Source organism: Sus scrofa, chromosome 11 (assembly GCF_054392235.1).
Source record: "Sus scrofa isolate SSC_HxYL_T2T_F1_AM1 chromosome 11, Sscrofa_HxYL_maternal_Yorkshire_Landrace_v2.0, whole genome shotgun sequence".
NCBI classification, from domain to species: Eukaryota; Metazoa; Chordata; class Mammalia; order Artiodactyla; family Suidae; genus Sus; species Sus scrofa.
Genome location: NC_139393.1, coordinates 72,987,758 through 73,007,659, shown reverse-complemented (window position 1 = coordinate 73,007,659; position 19,902 = coordinate 72,987,758). Strand labels below are relative to the sequence as shown.

The 19,902-nt window shown below is 39.7% G+C and overlaps 1 protein-coding gene and 1 long non-coding RNA gene across 6 annotated transcripts in view; both read right to left on the bottom strand.

Moving 5' to 3' along the window:
* The window catches only part of HS6ST3 (heparan sulfate 6-O-sulfotransferase 3), a 682,494-nt gene that overhangs the window by 414,794 nt on the left and 247,798 nt on the right, over positions 1–19,902 (bottom strand). The gene's annotated exons all lie outside the window — the stretch shown is intronic.
* Positions 1,116–19,871, bottom strand: LOC146398681 (uncharacterized). Its single transcript, XR_014819782.1, has 2 exons — positions 19,652–19,871; positions 1,116–8,543 (listed from the first exon to the last, which is right to left on the bottom strand). It is a non-coding gene; the product is annotated as an uncharacterized LOC146398681 (long non-coding RNA).

The following is a 19,902-nucleotide window of genomic DNA, read 5'->3' as shown; positions in this document are numbered from 1 at the left end:
ACACCCACAAAGAGAGAGAGAAAGCAAATGTGGCTTTGGTGAATCTCAGTAAATAAACAGTCGTGGGGAGAGAAATAATGAGTCAGATGGGACTAGATTAGGTGGATGGATGGCCCTAGGAAGGGATGGAACTGGGGCTGCGATCTGTGAATAGGGGAGAAGTAAACAACTGATAGAAATCTTTGAATTATGAAATGAGGAACTTGGCCTTGACTTGGGAAAACAATAGGGACGCAGAATACACAATAGTCTTTGGCTTAAAAGTGAAACGGGGGCATTTACATGTCAGGAAAATAAATACAGCAGAAAGCACTTGAAAAAAATGCCTAGAAGGCCAGTTGGAAGAGTCTTTCATAATAATAACCAAAGGAAACATAATGAAAGCTTGGATCCCACAGACGCAGAAGAATGAAAAGATAAGGCTAGATCTAAGAACCTGTAAGAAATATTGGTTGTGGATGAATTGCTTACATGGACAATGAAGTGACCCTGGATTGTCTCCCCCACCAGCTTCACCACAACACCCAAGGCAGACTTCATCACCTGTCCTGATTCCACTAGAATTTGACCAGAGCAAGAACCCGCCCTGGTTAAGAACATTCTCAGGGCACTCAAATCCTCAACCAAGGGTAAAACCACCCCCCAAACAGCAGGTTTCAGGAGACAAGGTCTGTGTCTATCTGCTTCAACTTTGATGCCCAGCATCCACACAAAAAATTTTAAAAAGTGACAAACAGAAGGAAAATAGGGGGTCAAAAATGCTGGTGGGGCTTCCAGCCTGAAAGCTGGGAGAAATGGAGACGTGAAAGGAGAGCTTCGTGGGGAGTGGGTGTCACGGTCTAGGTCATTGCAGAGGTGAGAGTATTTCTTTTGGGGGGAGAAGTCCCAAGTTATGTCAACTACCTGAGTAACAAGTTTCTTCCCAGCATGTTTCTGGTGCTGCTTTGCTTAAAATACAAGAGATACACGTACTCACATGATGAGTGGGTCTGACTTCCGGTCAAATCAATATTTATTCACACAAATCAATATTAGTGCTTTGTCCCTAAAGGCATTTGGTCAATCTGTGTCCCTGAAAAAGCAATAACTTTCTAGGGATTTTTCTCCTATAGATCTTTTTTCCCTTTTCTTTTTGACGCAGTTTATTCCTACTCTTCTCTTCTTAATACCTAATCCACTTGTGTTGAGATTTCCATTACTTTATAGCCTAATCATGCTAGAAGTCTACTTGGAGCTACAGCTGCCAGGCTACACCACAGCCACAGCAACACAGGATCCGAGCCGCATCTTTGACCTACACCGCAGCTCAATGGTAATGTTGGATCCTTAAGCCACTGAGCAAGGCCAGGGATGGAACCCGAATCCTCATGGATACTAGTTGGATTCGTTTCTGTTGTACCACAATGGTAACTCCCGGTTTGTGTATTTTTCTGTATGCACTGTATGTAAAAAACAAAATGAAACAAAACAAACAAACAAACAAAAAGCCCAGATGGAGTGGGCTCCCTACTAGATAAACGACTTACTTAACCTCCTGTTAAGGACAAATTACTTAACTTCCATAAAATGACATACCAACAGATACCTCATAAACACCTTGATTAAATAAGATAATTCATGTAAATTATAGTGACTAAAAAACAGTAAACAATGAAAAACTAATTCTTGTTGTTAACATAGTTGTCATACTAATGATTAATTATACTTCACTATATAATAATCCTGTGACCAACGATAGCATTACGATATGTTTACCAATTAAGAATTTCAAAAGAACCAATTTCAAAAGGACCATTTTCCAAAGCCTCCAATACCATAATGGAATGAGGTAACTTGTCTGTTCATGCAGCTTTTAAGTGGTAGGATCTGGTATCTTCCACCTTCCAGGCCAATGAGCACTTTATCCATTTCCTTCATCCATCCTGGCTGGCTGTGAGCTGGAATTACGACCAATGTCCATTGTGATTTTAACATATTCCTACAACTAATGCCGTGCTGCAGTGTGAACATGGCAGCAAAGAGGAACCTTAATTGGGTCTTGTGGACATGAGATCATTGCTAGAGCAGAGGAATACTTTATTTTTTTTTAAAGACAATGAAATGTTGCTTGACAATTTTTTGTTGTTGTTGCTTTTTAGGGCCACACCCATGGCATATGGAAGTTCCCAGGCTAGGGGTTGAATTGCAGCTACAGCTGCCAGCCTACACCACAGCCACAGCAATGCCAGATCTGAGCCCAGTCTGAGACCTATACCACAGTTCACAGCAACGCCGGCTCCTTGACCCACTGAGCAAGACCAGGAATTGAACCCATAATCTCCTGGATACTAGTTGGATTCATTTCTGCTGTGCCACAATGGGAACTCCTCATTTGACACATATTGACACATCTTTTGGGGAGCTAGAGCTTCTTAGGGAAAACATTTTAATCTTGAAAGAACCATTTTAAGAGCCCTTTTTAATTATACGAATCCAAAGTAAGTTCCAATGCTTTATCTTTGGGGGTCTACAAGAGGACTTAACTAGAATCTGAGCTTGGCTTAGTAGATACGTGGAATCGCTTTGTCTTGCACCCACAACCTTTGGTATATGAAGGTTAGAGGCTGTTGGAAAGGGGTTCTACACATTTGCATCTTAGGGGTCTTCTGGGATGGAGATATTGAGCCCTCTCTCTGACGCTCAATGTTGTTGAACCCTGTTGGGTTAGACCCGACTAAGGCCAACTTGGAGAAGTCCCTATTTGATTTATAGAGATCAAATTCACTATAAGAAAGAGGTGCACCTCTGGCTAGGCCTAACACCAGGGTAGGAAAGGAATATTCCCACCCATAGCCCCAGCCCCAGCAGTGGACAATGCTACTTAGCAATAGCAAAAACTCTCACTGGCAAAGCAAGCAATACTCCTAGCTTTCTGAACTTCGTAGAAGACAAAATTAATGAGGATTGGCCTTTGGTGTTCAGTAGCCACACTTGACATTCTTAGATATAACACAGGAGTTCCTGAGGAGGAGCAAAATTAGACTGACTGCACCTAAGGTAGGCGAGAGAATTATCATTTGAATATGATAACTACTTTACCTGTAGTCACAGTAAGGACACCTCACTGTAAACCATATGAGATAATAATCATAGACCCAACAATGGCTCAGGCAGAGAACCCTTTACAGAAATACACCTTCAGGGTCTCCAACAGCCTCCACCTTTCATGGTCCACTTTTTCTGGTCGTTTAAGGAGTTCCTAAGGGGTGTTGTCTCCCATGTGTTCCAAGCTCCCAGGGGCTGTCTCAGTGCCACCATCTGCCCTAGCTTGTCCTTCATTTCTGCGTTTCTTCCTGGGTTGCTCTGGGGCACAGAAACCCTTCCCCAGATTGCTGACCTGCTTTAAGAGGCTCGTGGTTTTCATTGTGACCCCAGATCTCCCTCAGACACTATCTGTCCACTAGCTTTGACTCCAAGGCGTTGTTCTGCACTACTTCACTTCTACCTCTCTTGGCCAGGTGGGAACTGTTCCCCTTCCTCCATGTGCTCCTCTCTCTGAGAAGTCACACCATAGAACTATTTGGCATGCAGGATATGGCCCTTCCAGGTTTGCCATCAAAAGGTGTTTACCTCGCAGGTTGTGCACAAAATATTAAGGGCCTGCAAAGAGCAGGACCAATCAATAACCCCACACCTGACCTAGAAACAGAGCTCCTCTCTGAGCTTCAAACTCAGCTGCCAGGTGTGACTCGTTGTTCTAGAAAATTCTTCTCCCAGGATGCATTCCTGCAATCCCCTTTGGAGTTGGGTTCTCTTGAGTCCCTCTCTCCCATCTTCACTCCATCCAGCAGCTCTCAGACTTGCCTCTATATGGCTGACTCTCAGTCACTGACATTGAGGCATTTCTCCCCTACATTTGGCCCCTTAGCCCCATACAAGTCAATATATATTAACTTACATCACAGGGTGGGGGTGGACTGTAGTTCTTTCATTTCTAATCTATAGATTGATTAAGGATATGTTATTTATATGCATGCTCAGACACTTAAACACACAGAAAAAATATTAAAAAAATATACGTATGTGTTCTTTCAGTTTTGTCTGACCTTTCATTCTTATTAATAGAATATACCAAAAAAAATCAAATTATAAATTAATCCTGGTTTGAGGGAGGTAGATGAGTAGAGAGAAGAAATATCCTTAATTACTTCGCCTTTCGTAATTTTGACATTATTTGTCAGATGAAATATTGATTTGAGAAGTAAACCAGCATGATCAGCCTGAAACATTAACTGATGTCTGCTATCTACAAGGTAAATTTTATTATATTCATGCTTTTCTAGAAGTGCACGGCCCTTTGGCTGCAATTACTAAGGTGATATGACTAAGTTTGACAGTTATATTAGTTATATTATCACAAATCGTCCCCAAACTCATTAATTTTCTGTATTGAAACATAGTCCTTGACTCTAAAAGAAAGAAAAGTTTCAGTAAGCATGCAAGAAAACCCTTGACTTATGAAATAGAGTTTACCAAGAACTTTTTTCAGAGCATTATAAATCATAAACTGGCAATCCTTTCTAAATCATATTCACTAATAGTTTATTTAATAACATGTTATTTGTGGAGGGTGTAGTTAAAAAGACACATTCATTTTAAGTCATATCTCTTTACAGAGAAAGAAACATAGTTATGATGAGATGATGGTGCATTTCTCAGAGTCAGAGTGTGACGTAAGACCTAAAATTAAGGTTCAGTATTACATGCTGCCTTGACATCTAGTAAAATCAGGAGAGCTTTGAGTGGCTTCACTACAAGCTCCCCTCCCTTCTCTGCATCCAGAGAAAACGTCTTCTAGCCAAGCAGCCTTCCTTATCAAAGGTGCCAAACACAGTTCTTGTCGCTCCCTAAGCAGCAGATTTCAGTTACCTGCCAGCCCACACGTTCATTCAAACAAGCCAATGACATCCTCTCAAGGGAGCCAGGAGACACCCCACCTGGTGACCACTACAAAGCCTGCCTCTCAGAACTCCTGGCTGCTCACTCTGTTCCTGAGCACAGCCCCGTATGACCTTGTGTGAAGCTCTATCCTCCTCCTCAGAGTGTGAGTCATGGAACTGCTCTCCATCCCATCTGTCCAGGATCAGGTGTCCTGTGTTCGGCCACCCTAATAACCTAGGTTGAGGGCCCCCTGACTCACCAACATGGTGAGGAGGAGGTGATCAAAACAGAGCAAGCACATGGCAGAAAGGATGCTCCATTCCCTAGAGCCATCCCTGCCATGGATGACAGCTGGCACTTAGGGAGACGTGTCTATGTGCCACACTCTTTCTGGGCTTTTTCCATGAATCATCTCCTCTACGCTTCACCATTTTTCTGGGAGGTAGGTACTATTATTCTTCCCACTTTACAGATGACAAGACTGAAGTACAAAAAAACCTGAGTAACCAGCTGGTGAAATGATGAAGCTGTCACGGCCAAACCCACCACCAAAGACCTCCTGGCCTCGGAATCAATGACTCCTCTGGTAAATGGATTCTGCAGAAACACTCTGTCACCAGATGAAAACTGATGAAAAATATAAGCTTATGAATACCAAGTTGGGTTTACAAAGGTCCCCATGATTTCAGTTCTGTGAGCCACCCCTAAGTAATCAGTGGTGTCTACTGTGTGTATAAACTGAAGAATAAGGCTTGCCCCCAGCATGGTTAAGGAAGAGCAGCGCACAATCCAGACACGGTAATCCTCTACAGTTGTCATTTTTACTAAATATGTGAAAATAGTTTATGACGTTCTAGGTCCCCTATTTTTCCTATGCTCTACTCACTTTCAAACACAGATATAATTATACACAATGCCATCTCTGGCACAAGCCAGTTCTGCTCAGATTTCCTGATTCAGTGTTTATGCTTCCATCCACCTGCTGAACATCTTGGGATAACAGTATACCACAAAATGCTCATGTGTTTCTCCCCAAACTAAACCATGATCTGCTTGTGAGCAATAACCAAGCTTCACTCATTTCTTATCCATGTCGTCAAAATCTATCTTAGGCTCACAATAGACTTGTGGTTGCCAAGGGGGAGGGCAGTAGGATGGATGGGGAGCTTGAGGTTAATAGATGCAAACTATCACCTTTGGAATGGATTAGCAATGGGATCCTGCTGTGTAGCCCTGGGAACTATGTCTAGCCACTTATGATGGAGCATGATAATGGGAGAAAAAAGAATGTATACATGAGTGTGTAACTGGGTCACCATGCTGTACACTAGGAAAAAAAATTGTATTGGGGAAATAACAATAAAAAATTTTTTAAGAAAATGAATATAAAAATAAATACAGTCAAAAAAAGGAACCGTCTATTTTAAAAATGTCCAGATGTTAGTCATGACTTTATGTTGTCCAAAACTAATTCTCCATTTAAAAGTTAGATAGTTTTTCTGAACCTTTTGCCAAATGTTTTAAAAAGAACTTACAGTTTTCAAACAAAGTGAAAAGTAGTTCCGTAAAAATAACTTTTCAAAAACTTATCATCTTTTTCTACCTTTTTTTTTTTAAGGGCTGCACCAGCAGCATATGGAAATTCCCAGGCTAGGGATCAAATTGGAGCTGTAGCTACTGGCCTACACCATAGCAAGAGCATCATATTTTTTTTAAAGTGCATTAATTTGGAGCTATATTTGTTGTATAACTCATATGCCATTTATGAGCACAAATGCATGTACACATATACATGCGTGGTCAACCAAAGGAAACTGTTGACCCACATGGAAACAGAATATTTTAGGAGGCAGTGAGCTCTTCACTGAAAATACGGTGCTCAGTGACCACTCATCAAGGGTATGGAAAAAAATATTCTGCCTGAGTAAAGCTTGAATCAAATTTCTCTCTCAAAGCAGTTTTAATTCTAGGTCTGTGGTTTGTAAAGAACCACAAACAACTTGTCATTCTAAAATAATTGGTATTAGAATATTTTCCTTTTTCACTTTGATTCTCTCCTCAAAAAAAAAATTGTTCTTTTCTATACTAGGCTGTGTCCAAAGCCTAGAAACATTCCTTGCAAACTTTTTAAGAAAGCACAGGCTCATTTTAGGTAATAAATAACCTAAGTTTGTAAGAATCCCCTAGGGAAGTTATTAAAATGCATACCCTAAATCCTACTACAGCTCCCATATACCTGATATTAGAGATTGTAAGGCAAGAGATCTGAATGTAGCTAAGAAATCTACATTTGCATCAGGTACTGCCTGATTGGATGGGGGGGGATATATCAACTACACTTGGGAAAAATACTGCTTTAGAAAATGTGAAGTCAGTTTCAATAGCAAACAAATCTTAAGGTTTTTGCAAGATTTTGAGGCGATGTGGAGAATGATTTCAGGGAAAAGAGGCTGTAGTCAAGAAAATGTATTAGAGTAATTCAGATGAAAGTTTATGTGGGGTTGAAGAAGAGCATAGGATGGAAAGAGGATGGTAAGAAAAATATTTAAAGGGCTAAATCGATAAGCCTTGGTGATTCAATAGTTAGGCAATGTGGGGTACAGTGAATTAGGGTGAAATACCAGGAATAGAGAAGGATAAATAAACTTCTAGAATTCAAGCTTTGGGAATGGAAGAGCTAGAGATGTCACTGAGACCATTCCCTATTATCAGATTATCAATCAAGTACAGGATGTGTGCAAGGCAGCAAGGAAACTGCCAGTTCATACAGCATCTGTGTAAAAACTAGAAATGGTCATCACTTTTTACAGAGAAATATACTTCTGGATGCAGCTTGGTAAGTGGAAAACTTTGTTGGACAAATTAGAAGGTTCTCCTGTTTGTGGTCAGACACAGCCCTGTGCCATGACCCACGGCTGGGGTAGCATGACAAAGACTAGATTTAAGAGACCACTCACCCCTCCACTAAGGGTCCTCATGCAAATCATAATGTGCCCAGAGATATGCCAACAAGAGTCAGGAATGGATGATAAAGTCACTGGATGGAATATTTCCCACAAATCATGACGTTAATTGATGGATGGATTGCCTACATGCACAATGAATTCTAGGATTGTTTCCCCGAAAGTCCCCTTAAAGCCACATGGAAGCCCTCACTCTCTCCCTGATACCAGCTCAGACACTACTAAAGTAAAAACCTATTTGAGGGAGGGGTCTTTGCTGTGGGATTCACAGCAGTTGCCACTAGTGACTCCCACTAGACTGCAAGATGAAAGAGGTCAAGGATGGTGTCTCATTCACTGCAGCACCCTGGACAGCACCTAGCACATGTTACATAATGCCTCCAATCCATTCTTCAATAATAGTCTTCACCTCATTTGCGGAAACACGATTTGAGGTTTCCCCAATACTGTTAAATGGCATGAACAAGACTAACTTTATAAGTGACAATTCAATCTGTTACAGAAGCCCATCAAAACTCAGCAAATAATCTCCTTTGGAAATGTTCCAACTGTAAAGAAGGAAAATTTCTACCAGGAATTTTATTGTATGTCTCTTTCTGTTGAGCCAAGTTGCATCTTTTCTATAATAAACTGTTTGTCCGATTTTGACGACCTCTAGTCCTATAACATGTTCCTATGAATACCTGTTCTGGATTTTCTCTTGCTCTTCAATGATGTCACTTTTTTTGTCACTGTCACTTAATTTCCTTGTTCTTTTTATAACAATGCTTAAATTGTTTTGACTGAAAATGTGCATCAGATGGAAACTGCACAGATGTCAGCAACTGTATGCTAAGTCTGTGCCTTAATGTATCATTTGGCTCATTATTTTACAGATTGCACATCCATGGTAGGAATTGTTACTTCTTTATTGAGAGAAAATATCTCAAGAGCTACTGCTTTCATTTCTTTTATGGGGCTCCTTCTATTTGTTAGTGCTCATAACTCTGTATCTAGGAGATCTCATTAAACATAGAAAAAAATACCTGAGATCTACACCAATAAGTATATGTATACATGTGTGCATTTTTTTTTTGCTTTTAAAATGAAGCAAAAATATTTCTATATTCTTAAGAAAAATAAACGCTTAACTTTCAAAAGTCAAAGTTTCTAGGGAAAGGGAAAAGAGACATAAGGGAACAAATAAATGTTTATGTACTTATTTAAGTATTTATTGTAAATTCTAGGAATTTACAAAACATCTTCACAATAATTTTGTAATGTTCTCCCCATTTTCTAGATGAAGACGTTCATAAAGGCTAAGGAACTTGCTGAAGATCATAGATAATGTCATAAACAATACATGTCAAAGATGCTGGTAAAAATAAAAGGCAGATTAAGAATTCAATCCCTGGCATCTCAGGATCCTGCCATGCTACCAGGCTTGGACATTTTTGAAGCAATGCAACTTTCCCTAATAAAATATCACAGTCCATTTTGAAAACATGACATATCAGGGTCATGTAAATGTAAAACTAAAAAACAAACTTGTCTCTGGATTAAATCACTTTGTTATCTGACCCTTGACATGAATGGTTCCCAATCATGTGACCTTTTACCAAGAGTCTCTTACAGAAGATAAGAGCACTATACTAGTATCTGCAGCTAATAACCCCAAAGCAGTTTTAGATATCAATGCATAAAAAGCACAAACGGTACTTATAGCATATTTGCACATATGTTCTATAAAATATAAAATACACTTGTATCTTAGTTAGGCCATGGAGGCAAGTTTATTTTTCTTTACTTAGCTTAGTCTCTAGGATATTTTTATCCACCCTTTTCAACTCCATCTGCTCTTATGACTCGAGTCACACCACCTACTTGGTGGAAGCCTAGATTATGTTGATCATTCGAGGTTCCATATGCTTCTGAGGGCATGGTTACCATATTGCCTGACTTGCAAAGCTCAAAACAGATTATTAAGGAAATGAAATGCCAGGAACTCAAAATACTGGAGACAAAATATGTAAATAAATCCAGAGAGAAATGTTGGCTGAAATTATCATTGAAATAAAGCCTTAAAATATGTATACTCAGAGAGAAGTTTTTATCTTCCCAGGGCCTCTGGCATCGCTAATTAGATACTAGTGCAACAAACAGGAATATTCATTTTAAAAAAAAATCTTCACCAGTAACATCTAAGTTAAGTCCCTGGAATATATTTTCCACATCGACTAAGTACTAGCATCTAATTTTCACTCGAGGTCAAGTGTAGTTAGTATACTACAGTTTTCTAGAGTTTAGGTGGCACATGTTAATTGGCTTTTATCTCATGTTGAGAGATAGTAATAAGCAATAAAGACAAATAATTGAGAACCAAAATAAGCACCCTGCTATACACACTGACCCAGGTCACAGGTTTGAAGACAGAGATTCTTAGAGAGTTCATGATAATTTGTTAAATGTGCTTTATTCAAAAGCAATTTGATCTACTCAGGAAAACTAATTCTCAATGAATATTTTTGAATATCTATCTATATACTCCTCTAGGCATTAGGGTACATAACCCAGCGAGGATTTCTACCCTTAAAGTATTTATATGCTGGGATGCAGAGTGGAGGCAGACAATAAAAAAGGAAACAAGGAAGCAAGAGCCTTGCAGATAAAGGCTATAAAGAAAATTTTCAAAGTGATGGGAAGCAACCAGAAGTGGGAGGCTCATGAAGGAAGGGGCAGGTATTTACAGAGGGGTCAAGCAATGACTACTGAGCAGGTGACATATTTTTCCAAGTCTTGAAGAATGAGAAGACAAAAAGCAAGGGAACAACCGAAGAATGGTGAGTGGAGCAGAGGAAAGAGCAACCACAAAGACCCTGAAGCAAGAAAGAGCTTTATGTTAAATGCGAAGAAAGGGTGTCAGTGGGGCCAAAGTGGGATGGGCAAGGGGAAGCTTGGCCTGTGATGAAACTGAAGAGGTGGGCAGGGGCAGAGCTTCCCTGTGTGACACAAAAGACTTGGAAATGATAAGGATAAGTAAAAGGTCCCTGTAACTTGGTTCATATATAAAATTAATGTAATCTATCTGGGTAGCAAGTAAGTCAGAAGAAAATAATATAAAATTTTAAATTGGAGGGGAATTTATAGATATTTGTTCCACTCTTTGTTTCACAGGTACTGACCATGAGGCCCAATGAGGTCAGTGAGGAAAAGAATTAAAACTCCATGTTGTCTGGCCTACAGTGACCTTTCCATGATGACCACAGGCTTATGGTGTTTACTGCTTGAGATTCTAAAGGCTTTGTCCTCATCCTTGTCCCATAACAAATGTCTAGAGAAGAAGAATGCTCCTCAAGTTCTTCTCTGAAGATGGAAATTAAAAAGAACAAGACAGGAGTTCCCGTCGTGGTGTGGCCCTAAAATAAATAAATAAATAAATTAGTAATTTAGAGAAAGATGAATATTGTGTGATTTTATTCATATGTGGAATATAAAAGACAAACTCAAAAACAAAACAAATCAAATCAAAGAAAAACAAGCACTTAGATATAGAGGACAGAGCTGTGGTTACCAAAGGGGCAGGGGTAGGGGGAAGATGAAATACACACATGAAATTTAAATAACGTTACAGTCCAGTGTTACCTCAATAAATTTAAAAATTGTTTTAATTCTGTAAGAGAGAAGGAAAGCAGGTTTAAACTAACAACATGACAAAATAAGATAACTGCAACTTCGAGGCTGTGACAGACATAGCAGTGTTTTTAATGTCGATAACAATGTGTCAGGCAAACTATGATTTGTATACCCCCAGGATTACACGGGGAAAAACCCCGCCACTTATTCCAATCAAAGTGATGAGAACAGACATGATTGAAATAAGCAGAGAATGCTTGAGGAAGATTCTGCTTAACATTCAGAGCTTCACATAAAAGAGTCCTCTTACATCTCCTTAAATCACATATTTGTTAACAGGAAAAAAATCTAAATGGCCCTGATTTCAAATGTGTAAGGAATGCAAGTAATGAGACACGGAAAATAGAATGTTGATCCTGCATATCAGTGTTGGACTCGTATATGATCTAAGCCACAACCACCATGTATAACCACAACTGTCCTTTTAATAAAAATAATACACAGCCCAAATTCTTCTCTAAATATGTTGTCTTAAATGTATATGAAGTGCCATTCAGTTTTTGTGTACATTATGCATGGTCTCCACATAACAGAATATCCGAAGGTATTGTACTTAATTTCAGGAAAGTATGTGCCTTTAGTGGATTGAATGGTGACACTAAAAATGATATGTCTACATCCTAACCTTCAAGAACCAGTAAATCTGACCTTACTTGGAAAAAAAGATATTTGCAGACATAATTAAGGATCTCAAGATCAACTTGGATTATCCAAGAAGGACCTAAATCCAGGACAAGTGTCTTTATTAAAAAAACACACAGTTGTAAAATATGGAGATAAGAGAAGACCATGTGAAGATGGAGGCAAAGGGTTCCTGTTGTGGCTCAGCAGGTTAAGAACCCAACATTGTCTCCATGAGGATGCGGGTTTGATCCCTGGCCTCACTCAGTGGGTTAAGATTCCAGTGTTGCTGTGAGCTTCGGCATAGGTCATAGGTACGCCTTGGATCTGATGTTGCTGTGGTTGTGGTGTAGGCTAGCAGCTGTAGCTCCAATTCAACTCCTAGCCTGGGAACTTTCATATGCCACAGGTGCTGCAGTAAAGAGGGGAAAGAAAAAAAAAAAAAAAAAAGATAGAGGCAGAGATGGAGTGAGGCACCCAAAGCCAAGGAACACGTGGGGCCACCAGAAGCTGGAAGAAGCAAGGAATGATTCCTCCTTCACAGCCTTCAGAGGGAACACAGCTCTACAGACACCTTGATTTTAGACTCCAGGACTCCAGAACCAACCGCGTGGGAATACATTCTCATTTGAAGCCACTAAGTTTGTAGTAATTTATTAAAGTAGCTCTAGAAAACTAATATAGCATCTTTCCACTCTTCTTTTAAATGACTATAAAAGCACTATTGCAACGTTAAAGAAAGATTTGACCCGAATATCAAGACAAATCATCTATATGCTCAATAATCTAATTAACAGGTATTTTCATGTTGGCATAGTCCTGTTGACTTTTTGTCCATAGACTTAAAATGTTGTACTTAAATGTTATCTTATTGCCCTTTATTCACCAAACATTATATCATAAGTATTTTCATTGTGTCTCTAATGGCCTTCAAATATATTTTAATTTCTGTATAAATTCCACTGAATTGATATACCACATGTTACTTACAGATTTTGTAAGTTTTAAAGATCTGAGATGATTCTTATATTACTAATAAATAACTTTGTACTATAGTCAGATACAATAGATAGATAGATAGATAGATAGATAGATAGATAGATATTGCATATAGATATTGCTTGATTCATGCTTAGAGAACCATAAGTCAATCACTCAACAGGTATTTGCTGAGCAACTACCAAGTACCAGGCACTGTTTCTGGTGTTAGTAATGCTGCGGTAAACATGAAGAAAGCATGTGAGCTTTTGGGTTATATCACAGCCAAAAGGTAAACAGATAAAACTTGTCAAACATATTTTATAAACATGATAAAATGATAAATCAGATTGACAAAGGAGGAACAGAACTCTTAGAAAACTAGAAATGGAAAGGAACTTCCCTGATTTAATAGAAGGCATATCTCAAAACTCTACAGCAAACATCATGCATCACTGGTGAAATGCTAGGTTTTTTCCTTTAAAATTGGTGACAAGAAAAGGATGCCAGAGTTCCCGTCGTGGCGCAGTGGTTAACGAATCTGACTAGGAACCATGAGGTTGCAGGTTCGGTCCCTGCCCTTGCTCAGTGGGTTAAGGATCCGGCGTTGCCGTGAGCTGTGGTGTAGGTTGCAGACGTGGCTCGGATCCCGTGTTGCTATGCCTCTGGCGTAGGCCAGTGGCTACAGCTCCAATTAGACCCCTAGCCTGGGAACCTCCATATGCCGTGGGAGCGGCCCAAAGAAATAGCAAAAAGACAAAAAAAAAAGAAAAGAAAAGAAAAGAAAAGGATGCCATGTGTCCCACTTCTGCTTAACACTATACCAGTAGTCCTAAAAGCACTAAAAGACAAAGAAAAGAAAATACAGGAAAATAGAGGGGAAAATGAATAAGTCTGTCATAATTTTCAAATGATATGACTATCTATAGAAAAACTCCAAAATATCCACAAATCATTAGAATTAATGAATTTAGCAAAATGGCTGAATCTAGGATATCAGGATATTGAACAATTTCTCAAAGTACAGAAAGTACAGTTAGAAATGATTAATGATTTTGACTGTTAAAATGAACCATTTCTCCGCAAGACACCAAGAATGATATTTGCAACACATAGACTTTATATTTCCACATACATAGCTTTCTAGGAATTAATATTGGAAATGGGTAAAGAAATAATATACATTGATAAGGAAATAAAAACAACCATTAGAAAAATGGGCAAAAAACTTGAACTGGACTTTCAGGGAAGTGAAAACTCAAATAGTAAATAAACATGTTAAAAGATGTTTAGTTTTAGGAAATGCCAATTAAGATCACCCTGAAATACCAATTAATACACATCTGATTGGAAAAAATTCTAAAGGCTTACAATTCCATGTGTGCATGATATGGAGTAGAGTATAACAACATATCAATATTCATGATCAGGATGATGACTTAGTCAAATCGTGTTATGTTCACACAAATGGAATATTACACAGCAATGAAAATGAATGAAATACAGCTATGCACAGCAGGAATGACTCAAAAACAATTTCAAGTGAAAAAATTGCATAACCTAATATATAATGTTATTTTTACAATGCTCAAAATCTATCAAAATTCAACAATACAGACATTGTTTAAAAATGCATGCGGAGAGTAATAAAAATAAATGTTTTTAAAAAAGAAATGAGGAGTTCCCATTGTGGTGCAGTGGTTAACGAATCTGACTAGCAACCATGAGGTTGCAGATTCGATCCCTGCCCTTGCTCCGTGGGTTAAGGATCCAGTGTTGCCGTGAGCTGTGGTGTAGGTTGCAGATGCGGCTCAGATCCTGCGTTGCTGTGGCTCTGGCGTAGGCCAGTGGCTACAGCTCCGATTAGACCCCTAGCCTGGGAACCTCCATATGCCTTGGGTGTGGCCCAAGAAATTGCAAAAAGACAAAAAAAAAAAAAAAAGAAATGATAAAGACAAAATCCATAACACTGACTATGCTTGAGGGAATCAGGAGATATAAGAATTTAGAGGAACACACGAGCAAGTTCAGAACTAGTGGTGAGATTCCAGTTCTTAAGTTGGATAATTTCTTCATCAGTTTTCATATTATTGTTATGCTTCATAACTCACATCTATGTTGCATTCATTTTTCATATATTGCAGATATTACACAGAAAAATTTAAAGAAGAAATAGGAATAAACAAAAGAACTGACAAAATTGCATTATTCTACAGGGAGAAAGAAAAGTTGAAATAAACAATTGCAAAATGTTGCAGCCAAAAGTGCCTTTAACTATAGATCTCTGGTTTTCAACCCTAGATGTATTAGCATTACTTGGTGGAGATTTTTTTTTTTTTTAGAGTAATGCCTGGATCTCATCTGAGATCAAATAAATAAAAATGTACAGGCCTGGAAACCAGTCACCAGTGTGTTTATTGGTTTGGTTTTGTGTTTGCCTTCACCATTTGTCAAATGATGCTAAAGTGCAACCAGGATGCGAGATCACTGATCTAGGCGAAGCCTCTGATTTCCTGCTGAGAAACTGAGGCCAGAGAGAAGTGACGTACCATACTAGCACAAGCGGAAACCCCAAGTTTCAAACCGTCCACTAACTCATCAACATAATTATACTGTCAGGAAATGTTCACCAAACTTCTCCTAAAATATTTTTTTTCAAAGAGGTGGAAGGAGGACAACATTTAAAAAAAAAAAAAAAAAAAAAAAAACTCATTCTGAAAATAGTCACCAGTGCTCTGGCATTCTAGCTCTCCTCATGCATTTTTCTGCAGGCAAAAATTATATAAAGCTTCATCATTTTTCCCTCCCTTTGATGAGGGGGTGGGGGGAACCCACCCTGCTTTATATCCTTTGCTCCACTTTGTACTTATTAAAGGGCAGCGAAGCCCTAGACATCACCCTTAAGAGCTGTCTAACAGCCTCATCCCCACGCTCATCAGTCTTTTTGTGCATCCGCTGCCCAGATGACAGAGGCCAGAGGTGCTGACAAATGTGAGGGCTGGCTGGAGGGAGCACAGATTAAAAATACAACTTTCAGCATCTTCCTCCCCCAGGCTTTGCCCAGAAAGGCTTCCATGGCAGCTCAAACGATGGCCATATCTTGGAATTCCAGATTATACTCAACTCGGAGTCATCAGACATCTGCTACCAAGACCTAAGGCAATGGGGTATGTTAAGGCGTCTGCTTTCTGCTTCACTGTGCAGAAAACTGGGCAAGGCAGGGGTGATCTTTTGATTCAATAACCAAATATCCTTCTGCCCGCTCTCCTGCAGTTGGTTCTGACTGTGAGTCAGCCAGTCACTGCTTGGTAGTTTTGCTCAAGGAACATTCGGTCTCTTTCTCTAATATGCTGCAAGAGGGTTAGTCCTAGCTAATGGAGGTTCTGGTTCTTGCTTCAGGGATGGGCTAACCGTGCTGAAACGCACTGGGTCCTTCTCGTCCTTTCATGATTATGAAGGCACACACAACCCCACTCCCATGTCTCCATTCCCACATCCCATCTCCAAAAGCACAACCTCAAGGAGACACCATTTTTCTTTCAGACTTAAGCATCCTCAGTCCAAACACAGTACACTGTGATAGAATTGTATGTCTCTCCTAGATCCCAGGGATGGTAAAATAAATGTTTCCTGGTGGGGAGACATGTCCTTTACACGTTTACACCAAAAAATAGGAATTAGGGGGTTCATAAAGACTCAAACTGCTAGTAATGACTTAACACATTGGCATGTGTCAGCAGTTTTGACACATCCACCTCTTGAATCTTTATGCAACCCTTACAATATCATAACTTACTCATTATTTAGTCTCCTTTCATTTCCCTGGTGAATCTGGAATGTTTTGTCTAAACTCAAAAATAAGAGAGAGAGAGGAAAATGGATGGAATAATCTCCAACACAGACAAATTCTAAATAATTGATAGTTGACTTAGAAGAGAAAATGCATAACTATGACCGGCAAAAATCGAATTTTTACTCAGTTTTATTATGTTTCTGTTAAAATGAAGAATTATACTGGAGATCCTGAATTATACCATGTAATTTAAAATGAAAGAGAAAATTATGGTTTTTTAAAAGCTCTGAACATCAGGCCTTCTGGCTGGATTAATGCTTATGGTGTGAGATGCCCTTTTTTCATGGAATATGTCTACCAGCTGGATTGAACACAGATCTCCCTCAAATAGATTAAAGCTCAATAAAAAGGCATTCGTATACAACATTCTTTGATACACAGCAGCCATTCTCTTATTACTGAGTCCTGAAAATTTTTGTTATTGAGAAGTACCCCATCTTCAATCCAAGTGGAACAGTCTCTGATTCTCACTTGCCTTTTCCACAAGTTTCCCAAGTGATACTGAAGCTGTGGCCTGGGAATCACCTTTGGAGAACCACTGCCCTAGAAAGTTAGGAAAATAAACTCCCACTGTTTTTCAAACAAGACCAGCAGGACCTTGAAGGACTAGATGAGTAGGTCTATTAGGAGGGAACTGCATTAAGGAGCCAGACTTTGTAGGGTCCACTTGGGCTACAAAGGAACTGGGTTTTGCTGTTGCTATTAGTTTCGTTTTTCACTTGCTTCCAGCTCCTAGTGGAATCCTGGAGGTCAGACCTTAAAGGTTATTTAGCCTAACCACTCCCCAAAGCGGTTTGCATCTCCAAAACAACCCAGCAGCCCCGCTCTCTGTTTTCAGCCCTTCTGGGGATGGGTAACTCACACTTGCATTGTTTTCACATAAAGTGGCCTCTGAACAATGTCCCGACCCTCCACACACTCGAGAACCCTTACAACTTTAGGTGACCCCTCCATACATATACGACCTTCCTTTGTACCTGAGCTTTCTTTGTATCTGAGGTTCCTTATCTAGGGATTCAACCAACCTCACAGGAGACAGCACTGTAGTATTTACAATTGGAAACAAAAATCCCTGTAAAAATGGAACTTCAGAGTTCACACTCCCGTGGTTCAAGGGTCAGCTGTAGTTGAGACTGTCCGAGGGTAAGAGGCTAGTGAGGTGTTACTTTAAAATCGATATGACTTAGCAGAAAGAGAAGGACGAATACCATATGCTAACACTTACATGTGGAATCTAAAATATGGCACAAATGAACCTGTCTACAAAACAGAAACAGTCGCATAGACATAGAGAACACAGTCTTGTGGGTGCCAATGGGGGGGGGGGAATGGGATATACTGGGAATTTGGGGTTCCTAGATGCAAACTATTACATTTAGAATGGATAAGCAATGAGGTCCTACTGTACAGTACGGGGAACTGTGTCCAATCTCCTGGAATAGACCATGATGGCAAATAATATGAAAAAAAGAGGAGTTCCCGTCGTGGCGCAGTGGTTAACGAATCCGACTAGGAAACATGAGGTTGCGGGTTCGGTCCCTGCCCTTGCTCAGTAGGTTAACGATCCGGCGTTGCCGTGAGCTGTGGTGTAGGTTGCAGATGCGGCTCGGATCCCGCGTTGCTGTGGCTCTGGCATAGGCCGGTGGCTACGGCTCCGATTGGACCCCTAGCCTGGGAACCTCCATATGCCGCGGGAGCGGCCCAAGAAATAGCAACAACAACAACAACAACAACAACAACAAAAAAAAAAAGACAAAAGACAAAAAAAAAAAATATATATATATATATATATATATATATATGACTGAGTCACTTTGTTATATAGCATAAATTGGCACAACACTGTAAACAAATTATGCTTTAATAAAAAAAAAATAAACTTATATAACTCAGGATCCAAGCTTGGACGTGGGAGGATGAAACCATCTTAGCTTTCCTTTTAAACAGCTTTTTTAAAGGAATCTTTAAAAATTGCCTAACTCACATTTTTTTTTCTGTTTCACCTTACTCAGAATAAGAGGAAATAAAGTCATGCAAAAGAGCCAGAAACATTTTTGTAGAGTAGGATCAGCAGAGCCTTGCGATCAAGTAAGGCATCAGGAGATTAGGCTGGAATCATAGTCTTCTGCTGAGGAGTCGTGACATTTAATTTCTGTTAGCCTGAACCTCTTCATCTGCAATGTGGAGATAAAAGTGCACCCCTTGCTATACTCACAGGTGCACCAAGTCTAATAATGCACATCAAAGCGCTCTCTAAACTGGGATAATCAACTCCCTAGCTATTAATAGCCTAATTATTCATATTATCTTCTTTTATTTAACTAATATACCGTTCTTAACATATTGTTTCTAATATATTTTGGTCTCTTGGTTAAATCATCACGAATACCTGGTATATAAATGCCCTTTTGCTTCCTCTTGCATCTTTTCAAAAATTATACAAAAACGCCATAAATCAAAGCTGTCTCTGTCTCCTGAGAATGCCAAAATTGCCATGTCATTCCCCACCTCTTTGAACATCTCCCCATAAGGATGGCTGCCCCAATCCTAAGCCTACCTTGGTATCAACATAAGTTGAGCCTGACAGGATATGAGCAGCTCTCTTTCTTTCTTTTTATGTCTTTTAGTCTTTTGGGGGCCGCACCTGAGGTATATGGAAGTTCCCAGGCTAGGGGTTGAATCTGAGCTCCGCTGCTGGCCTGCGACACAGCCACAGCAATGCCAGGTCCAAGCTGTGTCTATGACCTACACCACAGCTCAAGGCAATGCCAGATCCTTAACCCACTGAGCGAGGCCAGGGATCAAACCTGCGTCCTCATGGTTACTAGTCAGATTCATTTCCACTGAGCCATGACGGGAACTCCCTGAGCAGCTCTCTTTCTGACAGCAGATGAC